General features: G+C 36.5%; 1 protein-coding gene across 2 annotated transcripts in view; it reads left to right on the plus strand.

Moving 5' to 3' along the window:
• Positions 1–13,259, plus strand: part of Wdr41 (WD repeat domain 41) — a 185,604-nt gene that overhangs the window by 97,400 nt on the left and 74,945 nt on the right. The window lies entirely within an intron of this gene.

Here is a 13,259-nt window from a genome sequence, read left to right on the forward strand (position 1 = left end):
GTCATCTCAGATACAAGATACAAAATCACTTTTGTATCTTGTCTGTAGGGAGGAAGGAGACAAATGGATGAATGAGGAATAGTGATTTAGTTCCCAAGGAAACCTGTGCTAATTGGGAGAAGGAGAACAATTTCAAGATCTGTGGCTATGGGGATGTATTCAGACAGTTGTGAATCTTCTCTGCTGCTATTTTTTTTCTGTCACTTATGAAGCTTGAACTCTGAGCCTGAGCATTGTCCTTCAGCTCTTCAGCTCAAGGTAAACTCTCTACCACTTGTGGTTTTTTGGAGATAAGAGTCTCACAGCCTTTCCTGCCTGGGCTGGCTTTGAACTGCCCTCCTTAGATCTCAGCCTCCTGAGTAGCTAGAATTACAGGCATGAGCCACCAGCACCCTGCTCTGCTGCTGTTTTCTAATCTTGAAAGAAGAAATGACAGTGTAGATGTTTTAAAACATAAGAACTAATTTGGTTATCTAGTCAATGCTGGCCACTAGAAACAATGAGAAAGCAACTCCTTGGAAGAATTCAACTTAAAAAAAATTGTTATTGTAGAGTTGATATACAGAGGGGTTACAGTTTGAATATATTTCTTTTTAAACCATGTCTTCCCCCCCCATTTTCTCCCAAATTTTCCCACTCATCCCCACCCACAAGTTCATTTTCCACAGTGTCTAGTGAGTATCTATGTTATATTTGTCCACCTTTTTTGCACTTTTTTGTGCTTTACATTACCCTCTCAAATACAAAAAACAAAGACAAAAGAAGAAAAAACAAGACAATAGCAATGGCAACTAAAAAGTCTCGTTTTCTTTTCTTAGAGTTCATTTCATAAAATATTATATAATCATATGCATATAGCTATTGAGCCTTTGTCACTCTTGTACATATCCTCCTTTGGCCTCAGTGTGTGAATGTCTAGAGTCCTATATAAATTTTCATGTCCCAATGTATATGTGTGTATATACACATATACATACATATATATGCCCATATTTTAATCATTTAGTGTGTTTATTGGTCAATTTATAGGCACATTCTAGTTACCACAAATGAGAGAAACCATGCACGGGTTGAAACTTCCTAAGTAAAGATCTAGAATCACAACAAATCAAAGAAAGACTGGATAAATGGGATTGCATCAAACTGCAGAGTGTCTGCATGGCAAAGGACATAGCTATCAAGATAAATAGCCTATAGAATGAAAAAAGACCTTAATTAGCTATGCATCAGACAAAGGCCCCATATCCAAAATATACATAGAGCTCAAAAAAATATTCCCCCCAAACACCTCAAAAACTCAACAGTCAAATCAATAAGTTGACTAAAGACTTAAAGAGAGACTTCTCAGAGGAAGAAGAAAGAATGGCCAAGAGATACATGAAGAAGTATTCAGCATCCCTGTCCATAAAAAAAAATGCAAATCAAAGCAGCATTGAGATTTTACCTCACTCCAGATAGAATGGCAATTTTCTTTTTTTTTTAATTGTATTTTATTTTATTTGAGAACATACTGTACAGAGGGGCTACAATTACATGGGCAGGATAATGCATACATTTCTTACCAAGCATTGCAGCCTCCTCCTTTGTTTACCCTTCACTTCCCTTCCCCGCCTCCCCCCTCCCCCCACCCAATTTTACCCCCCTCCCCCCACCCAATTATACCCCCCTCCCCCCCCCACACCGACATTGTAAAGCTGGTTTTGACATGACATTTTGTACTTCTCATTGTTGCAACAGGTCCACCTGAATCCTTAAACGACTTGTTTGTCCCCATCTCCTCCACATGTTATACTGACATCAAATATAGTGAAAGCGGGGGTTACACTGTGGGGGAGGGACATACAAAGCAACAAAGAAATAATCTTATAAATGCGTTAGAAACACATGCATGAAAGAAACGAAAACATTAAAATACATATTTAAGGGTTCATTTTCCTAACATCACATTATCTGACCTTTTCCGCTTGACTCATACCTATACTAGATATTGCAAATAAGGGAAACCATGGGACCTATGCTTCTTTGGGCCTGGCTTACTTCACTTAATATAATTTTTTCCAAACCTTTCCATTTCCTAACAAATGGGGAAATGTCATTCTTTCTGATGGAGGCATAGAATTCCATTGTGTATATATACCACATTTTCTTGATCCAGAATGGCAATTTTCAAGAAAACTAACAATAACAAATGCTGGTGGGTATAGAGTTCCCAAAGGGAACACTATTACATTGTTGGTGGGAATGTAAACTTGTTGAACCACTCTGGAAAGCAGTATGGAGGTTCCTTAAAAGACTTAACATAGAGCTACCCTATGACCCAGCAGTCTCACTCCTGAGAATTTATCCAATAAAACATAAACAATGCCACACAAAAGTCACCAGCACAGTCATGCTCTTTGCAATATTGTTTACCATAGCCAAGATATGCAATCAATCCAAATGCCCTTCTGTGGCCAAATGGATCAAGAAAATGTGGTATATGTACACAATGGAATTCTACTCATCCATCAGAAAGAATGATATTGTACCATTCATAAGGAAATTAGTAAGACTTGGAAAATATTATATTAAGTGAAATAAACAAGAGCCAAAGAAACATAGAATTCAACTTTTCACTGGCAAGTGCCCATTCTTACAGAGGGCCACTCACTAGGAAAACACTGGAATGTATGAGTTAGATCCAGGGATCTACAAATTTTCATTAAGCAGATTATAACAGAAGTAGAAGAGTGTAAGGATTGAAGAGAAGGTATGTCATGTCTCTCACCTAAGTATAGGGAGTTGGAATAAATCAATGTTCAAAATATGCTTGTCAGTTAAGTGTGTTTTAAATAGCATCTCTGAGACAAACCAATGATCATTTAAATTCTGACTTAGTCAGATAGGAAAGAAATCATAGGACTTTCTTATTGTCCTAGAAATTTTTCATTGTTACTTGAGCATCTCTGAATCCTTAGCATTTGAAACAGGCTTGGCATAGAGTAAAAATGTATTATATGAGTAATAGATAAAAATGCATCCATGTAATAATCATTAACTTTTATTTACAGAAATTTAAAAATCAAACCAGCTTACTGGTGGCTCGCCCCTGTAATTCTGGCTACTCAGGAGGCAGAGAAGCCAGTGAAACTCTTATCTCCAATTAGCCACTGAAAAAGCTGGAAGTAGAGCTGTGGCTCAAGTGGTAGAGTGCCAGGCTTGACCAACAACATTAAATAAAGCCAAGGGACAGTGCTTAGTTCGAGCCCCAGTATTGGCCCCAATAAAACAAAACAAAATAACAGCAAAAACAAAACCCGAGAAGTTTAAACATATTTTCTCTATGAGGGAAGTTGAGTTTTCCATCCAATTTTATGTCTTAAAGACTTCTAGTTGTCCTTTTCCTGATTGCCTGTAAAACACACACACACACACACACACACACACACACACACACACACACACACACAGAGTGTGTAATTACAGACCATAGATTTTTCTTAATTTAGGAGCACATTCCAGAGATCTGAGGAACTTAATAAAAATTTCTGGTGTCCAGGTTGCTCCCTCTACTGTAGATGATATTCTGGAACCAGGCATCAGTATTGTTTAAAGTTCTCTAGGAAGAACAATTGCACAGCACAGTTGAAAATCACTATTCTAGATGAACAAGCAAATTAAGAAAATTACAAATCCATTTTCCCTCATTTTATTTAGCTACAAGCATAATACTGTTCTTTGGTATCTATAGTTGCTAGCTCTGAATTGCTTGATTAACTGCTTAAATCCCTAAAGATGGTATAAGTGGAATCAGGGGTAAAGTAATATAATATACATTACCTATTACTGATTTATGAGGTATCTTAAATGTGCTCATCTGTAGCGTTAATAATTAGGGTAGCTTCTGGGTAAAAACTGAACTTAATATTTCTTGGTATCTAAATAGAGATTTAGTATCTTGTAAGTTTTATGTACCAGAATTCTAAATAGGCACAGTGATAGTAACCAGAAAGCAATTAAGCTCATCTAGTCTTGCCACTTTCTAGCTGCTGACAGTGAACTAACCTAATCTGACCTTTACTAATAGAACTGCAGATGTAATAGAATTGTGAAGGGATGTTTGAACAGCTTCCTATTGTTAAAGATTGCTCCATGGGGTAACATGAGGAGAAAATAAAAAGTATTTGCCTGTTTTGCTCATAGATTTAATGTGATACACTATTGACTGACTGTGGTTGATTAATAAGTTATTAAATAAGAGTCTGAAACTAATTCAGACAATTGAATGTGTTCTGGTAAATTTCTGTCATCTCTATAATTATGAATGAAAACCCATTAGACATAACACTCAATTTAAAATTCTACTGCATTCTGCTTATTCTGCTTATTCCATGAAGTATACAATGGGCCCCCTTAGTTGGAGTGCAGAATCCTTAGCTGAGCAATTCTTTGTTTGAATGAGAGCTCAGATATATTGGTGCAGTGGAGTGTGGTAGAAAGAGGTCAGCTGAAGAGAATGAACTGGTTGTGTTTGTTAAAGGGGGAAAGTAGAACAGAGCTTTAAATAAGGATTGTGATTGGGATGATCTTTCCATTTCATCTTCCAAAATTATGATAAGTAACAGTGTTTAGTACAAATTGCTTAGCGGATATATTGTTTTTAAAAAAATATTCTAATTTAAAAACAGTAATGTGGAATAAAAAGTCCTCCGATCAAGTCCTGGCTCCATTACATTTGTCACACAATATAATCCTGGTTAAGTTACTTCATGTCATGCAGACCAGATTCATCATCTGTAAAATGTACCTATTTCTTCTCCAATCTCATAAAGTGGTTATGATGAAAAAATTTAGATCGTGGGTAGGGATTGGAATGTGAAAATGTTAAATATGTAGCAGACACTATTGCTAGTCTATTTTACAGCCACTTTCTTGCTTGCTGGGCAGAACCTTAATTTAGGTATTTATTCAAACCCAATCTTGAGTAATCTGATTTTATCCTGGTGACACTGGTTCCAGAGCAGTGATTGGTTTATGAGCAAGAAGGGGACTCAATCCTGACCAATGAGATGTAAAAGAAAGTAAAGGGAAAGATTACTTTAATACACTACCAGAGAGTAACAAGATTCAACAACTTTAGCTTACTGATGAATATCTGAATTTTAAAAGCAGCTTTATTGAGAGATAAAAATCACATACTGTAAGTGTACTCATTGAAAATATATGATTCACTGATTTTAAATATACCTACATGTATGTGCCACTATTATTAATCTTAGATCTCTCATCTACTTTTTGTCTTCGTAAGTTTTTCCATTTCCAACTTTTATATAAATGTGTTATAGTATGGTCTTTTAATATTGGCTTTTTTTACTTTCCCAATATTCTTAGGAGAGGAACTCCTTGCTCCACTTTCTGCTGGTCTCCAGTTGGTAGCTGTTGTCACTGCTGCTAGCATTCCTGAGGACACCTTCCCATATAGGGACAGGGGAAGATGGAGGGAATCTGAGAAACAGACCTCTGAGGATCCCCCATTCTCTCTGAGCCCCCTTATAAGCATTGCCTAGCACATCCAGAGGCATCTTCCACATCATCTCTCTGTATCCCCAAGTGTTTACTTTCAGGTCTGAAACTGTAAGGGATTCAGTAGGGGAAGTTACTGGAGGGAAAGGAAATTCTGCCATGATGGGTGTTCTTCCCAGTCACCATATTCTGAATCCTTAGAGCCACACCACCTGCCATTCTGTCCAAGCATTCTAGTTGTGTTGAATCAGAGAAAAAAGATAATTTGTGTTTAGTATATCTTACCTGGAAATTGGACCCTCACTAAATGTTATTTTTATATATTGTGGATACAAGTCCCTCATCAGATGTATGATTTAAAAGTGCTTTCTTTAAATCTAAGACTTATTTTTATTCTGATGCTGTTTTAAAACAAAAACAAATGAGAACTTAAAATTTTTTATTATTAAGAAGTTGTGCAGTTCTGTAAGTCAGGTTATTTGTATAATGCATCTTCATCAATGTCACCCTTCCATTGTTCTTCCCCATTTACTCCCTCCTGTCCCTACTCCCCAAAAGTACAATTTTCACACAATGTATGCTGAATATAATGATTGCATTTGTTCACTCTTCCTCCCTCCATTCAGGTGTCCCCTGTTGCTCTCCCCTCAAAACATGTTTCCATTTCCTGGTATTCATTTTGATAAAGTTTGTTAGTTCTTCAGAAGAGGTACACGTTTGGACTTCTCTCCTAAGTATATCATCCTTTAGTCACTTTGTGTGTGTGTGTGTGTGTGTGTGTGTGTGTGTGTGTGTGTGTGTGTATTTGTGTGTTCACACGCATGCACATGCTAATCCCTGTATCTGTAATCATGCATGTTTGTATCACATATGAGAGAAAACATGTACAGTTTATTTCACTTAACATAATTTTTTCTAGGTCTCTTTTTTAAAATGCCTTTACCATATCCTGTCTTATAATATTCTGGGTAAATGCCCAAGGGTGATATCTCTGGATCACAGAGTAGTTCTGTGCTTTCCAAAGTGATTGTGTTAGTGTATATTCCCATCAACAGTGTAATGAGGCTTCTTTTTCCCCATATCCCAACTGGCATTTGTTACTTTTTGAATTCTTGATGTTGGCTAACCTTCCTGGGGTAAGATGGAATCTCAATGTATTTTGGCTTGAATTTCCTCATTGCCAGGGATGCTGAAAATTTCCTCATGTGTTTATTGGCCATTCTTTCTTCTTCATTTAAGAATTCTCTACCTCCTTTGCCTAGTTTTAAATTGGGTTATTAATTTGGGGGGGGTATTCTTGTTTATTCGGAATATTAGGCCTGTGTTGGACATATAGCTGGTAAAGTTCTTCCAGTCTAGAGACTGTCTTTTCAGCTTAGTAACTATGTGCTATGAAGAAACTTTACTTTGACGCAGTTTAGTTTGTCAAGTGTGTCTCCTATTCGCTGAGCTCCAGAAACTCTCCTCAGAAAGCTCCTGCCCTGGCCAGTAAGTTTCAGTGTTTCTCCTACTCTTTCTTGTAGTAGTTTCTAAGTTCAGTCTCATGTTGAGGTCTTTGATCCATTTTGAGTTGATGTTGGTGCAAAATGACAGATAGAGATCCAATTTTAGTTTTCTACATGTGGATGGCCTGTTTTCCTAGTGTCATTTGTGGTAGAGACTGTCTTTTTTCCAATGTGTAGTTTTGGCACCCTTCTCAAATATCAGATGACTGTAAGTATAAGAGTTTATTTCTGGCTCTTCTAGTTTATTATATTTGTCTTTAGGCTTATTTTTATGTTACTATCAAGATGTTTTTGTTATTATAGCTCTGTAATAAACTTTAAGATCTTGAATTGTGATATTTCCAGCATTGTTTTTTATTGTCCCAACTTGATTTAGCTATCTAGGGTCTTTTGTGGGTCCATATGAATTTTTGGATTGTTTTCCCTACTTCAGTGAAGAATGATATTGCAATATGTTTATTCCAAAATATACTTTTTGCATCTATTGCATATGGAATTGTTTTTCTGATTTCTCTCTCAGCCTGCACATTGTTAGTATACAGGAAAACTACTGTTTTTTTGCGAGTTAATTTTGTATCCTGCTATTTTGCCAAAGTTATTGACCAGCTCTAGAAACTTGAGAGTGGAGTCTCTAGGATCTTTTAGATATATGATCATGTCATCTGTAAATAGGAATAGTTTGACTTCTTTCTCAATATTTTTGTCTTGAACTCAGGGCCTGGGTACTGGCCCTGAGCTTTTTAACTCAAGCCTAGTGCTCTACCACTTTGAGCTATGGTGTCACTTTTCTGGTGGTTAATTGGAGGTAAGAGTCTCACAGATTTTCCTGCCTAGGATGGCTTCAAACAGCAATCTTTAGATCTCAGCCTCCCAAGTAGCTGGGATTACAGGCATGAGCCACCAGCATCCAGCTGTATCTTTTTTAAAAATGTCTTTTTCTTGCCTTATTTCTCTGGATAGGAATTCCAGTATTATATTGAGAAGAAGTGGAGAGAGAAGACATCCTTGGCTTCTTCTAATTTCAGAGGAAATTATTTTAGTTTTTCACTAGTTACTTTGATGTTGGCTATAGGTTTGTCATATATAGACTTTCTTTAGATATGTTGCTTCCATTTCTAGCTTCTCAAGGCTTTTTAAAAAAATCACAAACATGTTAGTTTTGTAGAAGGCTTTTTCTGCATCTATTGAGATTCTGCATCTATTGAGATGATCATGTGATCCTTATCATTGGCTCTATTAATATGGTGAACTACATTTATTATTTATGTATATTGAACCAGTATATTGAACCAGCCTTGCATCTCTGGAATGAAACCAACTTTATAGGAGTGAATGAAATTTTAATTAGTCGTTGAATTCTCTTAGCAAGTACTTTATTAAGGATCTTTGTGACTATGTTCATGAAAGAGATTGCTCTATACTTTTCTTTTTTCATTGGGTTCTACCTGGTTTGAGAATGAGTCTAATGCTGACATCATAGAATGAATTTGGTAGTGATTCTTCCCTTTTTATTTCATGGAAACGTTTGAGATTACTGATGCTCTTTTGTAAGGTCTTGTAGAATTTGAATTTATTGGGACCTGGACATATCCTTGTTGGGAGATCTTAATTGCTCCTTTGATAACATGGCTCATTTTGAGTCTATTTATTTATTTATTTATTTAATTTATTTATTTTGTCAATAGTGGGGCCTGAACTCTGGGCTTGGGTGCTGTCCCTCAGCTCTTCAGCTCAAGGCTAGTACTCTACCACTTGAGCCACAGTGCCACTTCTGACTTTTTCTGCTTATATGGTGCTGAGGAATCGAACCCAGGGCCTCATGCCTACAAGCAAGCACTCTACCACTGAGCCACCTTCCCAGCCCATTATGAGTCTGTTTAAGTGGTTTATATCTTCTTAGTTCTGCTTTGGCAGCTTGTATGGCTCTAGGAATTCACCCATTTCTTCTAGATTGTTCATGTTATTTGAGTATTGGTTTTAAAAGTAGCCCCTTTTAATCTTTTGAATTTTGGGGGTATTTGTGATATTTCCTCTAACATCTCTAATTTAGCTCATTCGGGTCTCTTCTCTCCTTTTTTTTTTTTTTGTCAAATTAAGTAGGAGTTTGTCAATCTTACTAATTTTTCCAAAGAACCAGTTTTTAAAAAAATTGATTCTATAGTATATTTTTAAATTTCTAATTTATTGATTTCTGCCCAAATTTTTACCCTGATTTTCTGCCCTGATATCTCTCAATCCTAGTAGCTTGGGGTTTGGTTTGTTCCTGTTTTTTTTTAAGTTTTAGTTGCATCATAACTCTATATATTTGAGCAATTTCTATTCTATTTATATAGGCACTTCAAACTATGAACTTTCCTCTCAACACTTCCTTTGCTGTGTCCCAGAGGTTTTGATAGGATTTGCTTTCATTTTCATTGGATTGCAGGAACTTTTTGATTTTTCCCTTTATTTCTTCAGTGACACAGCGGTTGTTCAATAGTGTGTTGTTCAGTCTCCATTTGTTTGAATATTTTCTGTAGTATCTTTTCCTGTTGAGTTCTAGTTTTATACAGGGGCTTATATATATATTTTTAAAAAGTATTTTCCCAAGCTCGTTGTATGTCCTAGGATATGATCTGTTTTGGAAAAGATTCCATGGGCTGCTGAGAAGAATGCATATTGTATTGTTACTGAGTGAAATATTCTGTGGAAATCTATTAAGTCCATTTGGGTTATAATGTCATTTAATTCAGAGATTTCATTGTTTTTGTTTAGTTGACCTGTCTTTTGGTGAGAGGGGTGTTAAAGTCTCTCACTATTATTGTGTTAAAGTCTATCAGTTTCTATAAGTCTGAGTGTTTAATGAACTTGAATGTGGTACTGTTTGTTAAATATATATTGACCACTGTAATTTCTTCTTAATGAATCATTTCCTTTATTAACATAAAGTGACTTTCTTTGTCTCTTCATGCTATTTTTAACTTGAAGTCTATTTGTATCAGCTATTAGTATGGCTTCACCCGCCCTCCTATAGTATGCAACAATTGCTAATTTATGCAATTACAATTTATCAATGTCTTTTTTTTTTTATAGATTGCACTCTTAAGAGCTGAGAAATCTTTGCATAGCCCAAACTCACGAATTTGTCCATTCACTTTATTCTAGAATTATAGATTTAAGTTTTCTATTTATGTCTACGATTAATTCATATAAAATCTAGTATATGAAGTCAGATATAGATGGAAGTTCATTTATTTGGATATCATTGTCAAATTCTTCTAACATGTTTTACTGAAAAGACTATTTTCCCCCACTGATGACTGCCGTTACACCTTTGTGCAACATCCAGTTTGTTCCTACCTGAGCACTCTGTTCTGTTGTATTAATTTATTCTCTTTTCAGTGGAGTAAAAAAGTAATATTTATCACCATTATGTCTGCATGTAAGTATACAATTCAATGGCACTAAATACATACACAATGCTGTATGTCCATCACCATCATCTACATAGAAAACCTTTTCAGAAGTCTCAGTATAAACCCTGTAGTCATAAATAAGAATTCTCCAACCAATCCCTAGCTCCTCTACTCTACTTTCTGTCCCTATGACTTATTCTAAGAATTTCATGTAAGCGAATCCTACAATGGTTGTCCTTCTGAGTATGGCTTATTTCAGCTAGCATAATATTTTCAAAGTCATCCATGTTGTAGTATAGATGAAGGTTTCATGTTTTATGCTAAATATATTCAATTAAATGCATATGCCACATTTATTTATCCATTCATATGTTGGCTTGGGCTGTTTTTTTGGCTACAGTAAATAATACTGCTGCCAGAATTGGTGCACAAATATCTGTGAGCCTGTTTTCGTGTCTTTTGGATATAGATAGATAGATATGTATAATTTGTATGTATATATGTATGTATATGTGTATTTCCTGGGTTATATTTTCTCTTTGTGTGTATGTGTGTTATTGGGACTTGAACTCAGGATCTTGTACCTGCTAAGTAGGTTCTCTGCCACTTGACCCATGCCTCCAACCAGTTTTTGGTTTTAAGGTACTTTTGGATAATGTCTTGTGCCAGGATCAGACCCAGGATCTTTTATCTGTGGTCTCCCACATAACTGAGTGTGCAGGTACATACTACAACACTCAGTTCACTTGCTGAGATGAGGGTCTTGCTAAATTTTTGTTTGGGCCTTAAACCATGGTCCTCTTCATCTCTGCTCCTAAGTAGCAAACATGAACTACTGTGATGGACCTATATTTAACTTCTTAAAGAACTGTAAACTGTTTTTCATAGTGGATATTCCATTTTTTTATGTATTGGCTAGCAGTGCACAATGATTCTAATTTTTCACATCCCCACCATCACTTACTTTCTAATTTTAAAAATTCATAGTCATTAGATATGCAATACACTGGGATATGATAAATTATACAGGATAGATACTCACACACAGATCAAAAGAAGATACCTTCAAGAGAGAAACACAAAGAAGCAATGCCTATGTGCTTCTTTATATCTCTATAAAATTATATCTGTATCTATATAGATATCAAAAAGAATTCCAATACATGGGAACAAGAGATCTCTCTTTCAAAAAATTTAGTTTTTGATGATTCTGTATGGGGTATTCATGTGTATATCTTCTGGAGCATGGTGGGGAAGTTACAGAACTTGAGGCAAAAAGGGTAAAAAAAAAATACAGCGGAGAAGCTCACTGGACAGTGATGAAAGTGAATTATAAACTTGTAGGTGGAGATGGTAGGGAAGGACTAGCAGAGAGTGAAGGAATGGAAGACACTGTATGAAAGGAAATGTACTGATTACCTAACTAATGTAATGGTGATCCCTCTGTACATCACCTTTATAATGACAACAAAATAAATGTAAAAAACAAAACTGTTAATAGACCAATGTTTAAAATGAAAAAATTCATAGTCATCCTTAGTGTGTATGAATAGTAATTCCATTGTGGGTTTTGATTTGCATTTCTCTCATGACTCATGATAGTTCTTTTATGTGCTTATTGCCACTTTGGAGAAATGTCCAGTTAAGTCCCTCTGTTAGAGGAAAAAGAGTTTAAGTTTGAACTCAGGGCCTTGTACCACACTTGCTTGCTAAGCTGGTCCTTTACAACTTCAGCTATGTCTCTAGCCTGGGTTTTTGCTAGTTATTCTGGAATGGAATTTCTCAACTTCTGCCCTAGTTAGCTTAAACTGAGATACTCTGGTTCTTAGATTGCTAAGCAGGTTGGATTATAGGCAAGAGCCTCTGGGGTCATGTAGATTGGCCACTGCACTCAACTTTTTATTGATGGGTGGGGTCTCATAAACTTTTTGCTGGGGCTGGCCTTGAACTGCAATCTTTTTATCTCAAACTCTTTAATAGGTAGGCTTGCAGTGTGAACCCCTGTATCTGGTTCATAGTTATTTCCTAAATGCCCGGCCCCCCAAAGGGAGGAAAAAGCAGGGTATTAAAAGCACTGTTGCCTTGAGTTCCTTGGAAGTTTCTTCAGGTAATGAGGATTCAGATAATGGTGGTTAGCCTCTGTGCCAAACACATTTCTACTAGCGGCCAAACACTTTGAAGTAGACTCCAGAGTTCCAAAATGGTTGCTTCAGTTTCTCCAAATATAACTGTTTCTTAGGTGAAGAGATGAATTTCTAGTACTTTTTCTTCTCCAAATTCTAGTGTCGTCTTCTACAAAGGTCCTCTTAGCTGTGCTAAGAGGAAGCTTTCATCACTGGGCCAGTGCTTTAAACAGAACACTAGGGTGCTCCCCAGGTTTGAGCTTTGTGACAAATTTGAGAATGTGGATAATCAGGATAAAATTTAGGCTATCTGGGAAACTGTCACCTCATTGACAGTAGTCCTTCAGAACTGAAATCCTGGTGCTCCTAGCTTTCATTTCATTAAAGCCAAGCCTTCCTTTTCCAGGAGCTAGGCTATATTTTGTCTGTTTTCAACTGCACAAAGAGTGCAGTTTGGGTTAGCACCTAGAAGCTAACCTTGAGAGTGTTCCTTTGCCAAGTACACTCAGCTGGGAATGTGGCTTAGTGGCGGAGTGCTTGTCTAACCCTGGGTTTGATCCTCAGTACCACAAAGGGGTACTGTGGCTCAAGTGGTAAGAGTGCTAACCTTGAGCAAAAGAAGCTCAGGGACAGTGCATAGGCCCTGAATTTAAGCTCCAGAACTGGCAAAAATAAATAAATCCAAAGATAAATCACAGGAAGCTTGTGCTGCTGCCCAATACTAACATACCTGA

Source organism: Dipodomys merriami, unplaced genomic scaffold, assembly GCF_024711535.1.
Source record: "Dipodomys merriami isolate MVZ:Mamm:240054 unplaced genomic scaffold, mDipMer1.0.p SCAF_20, whole genome shotgun sequence".
NCBI lineage: Eukaryota > Metazoa > Chordata > Mammalia > Rodentia > Heteromyidae > Dipodomys > Dipodomys merriami.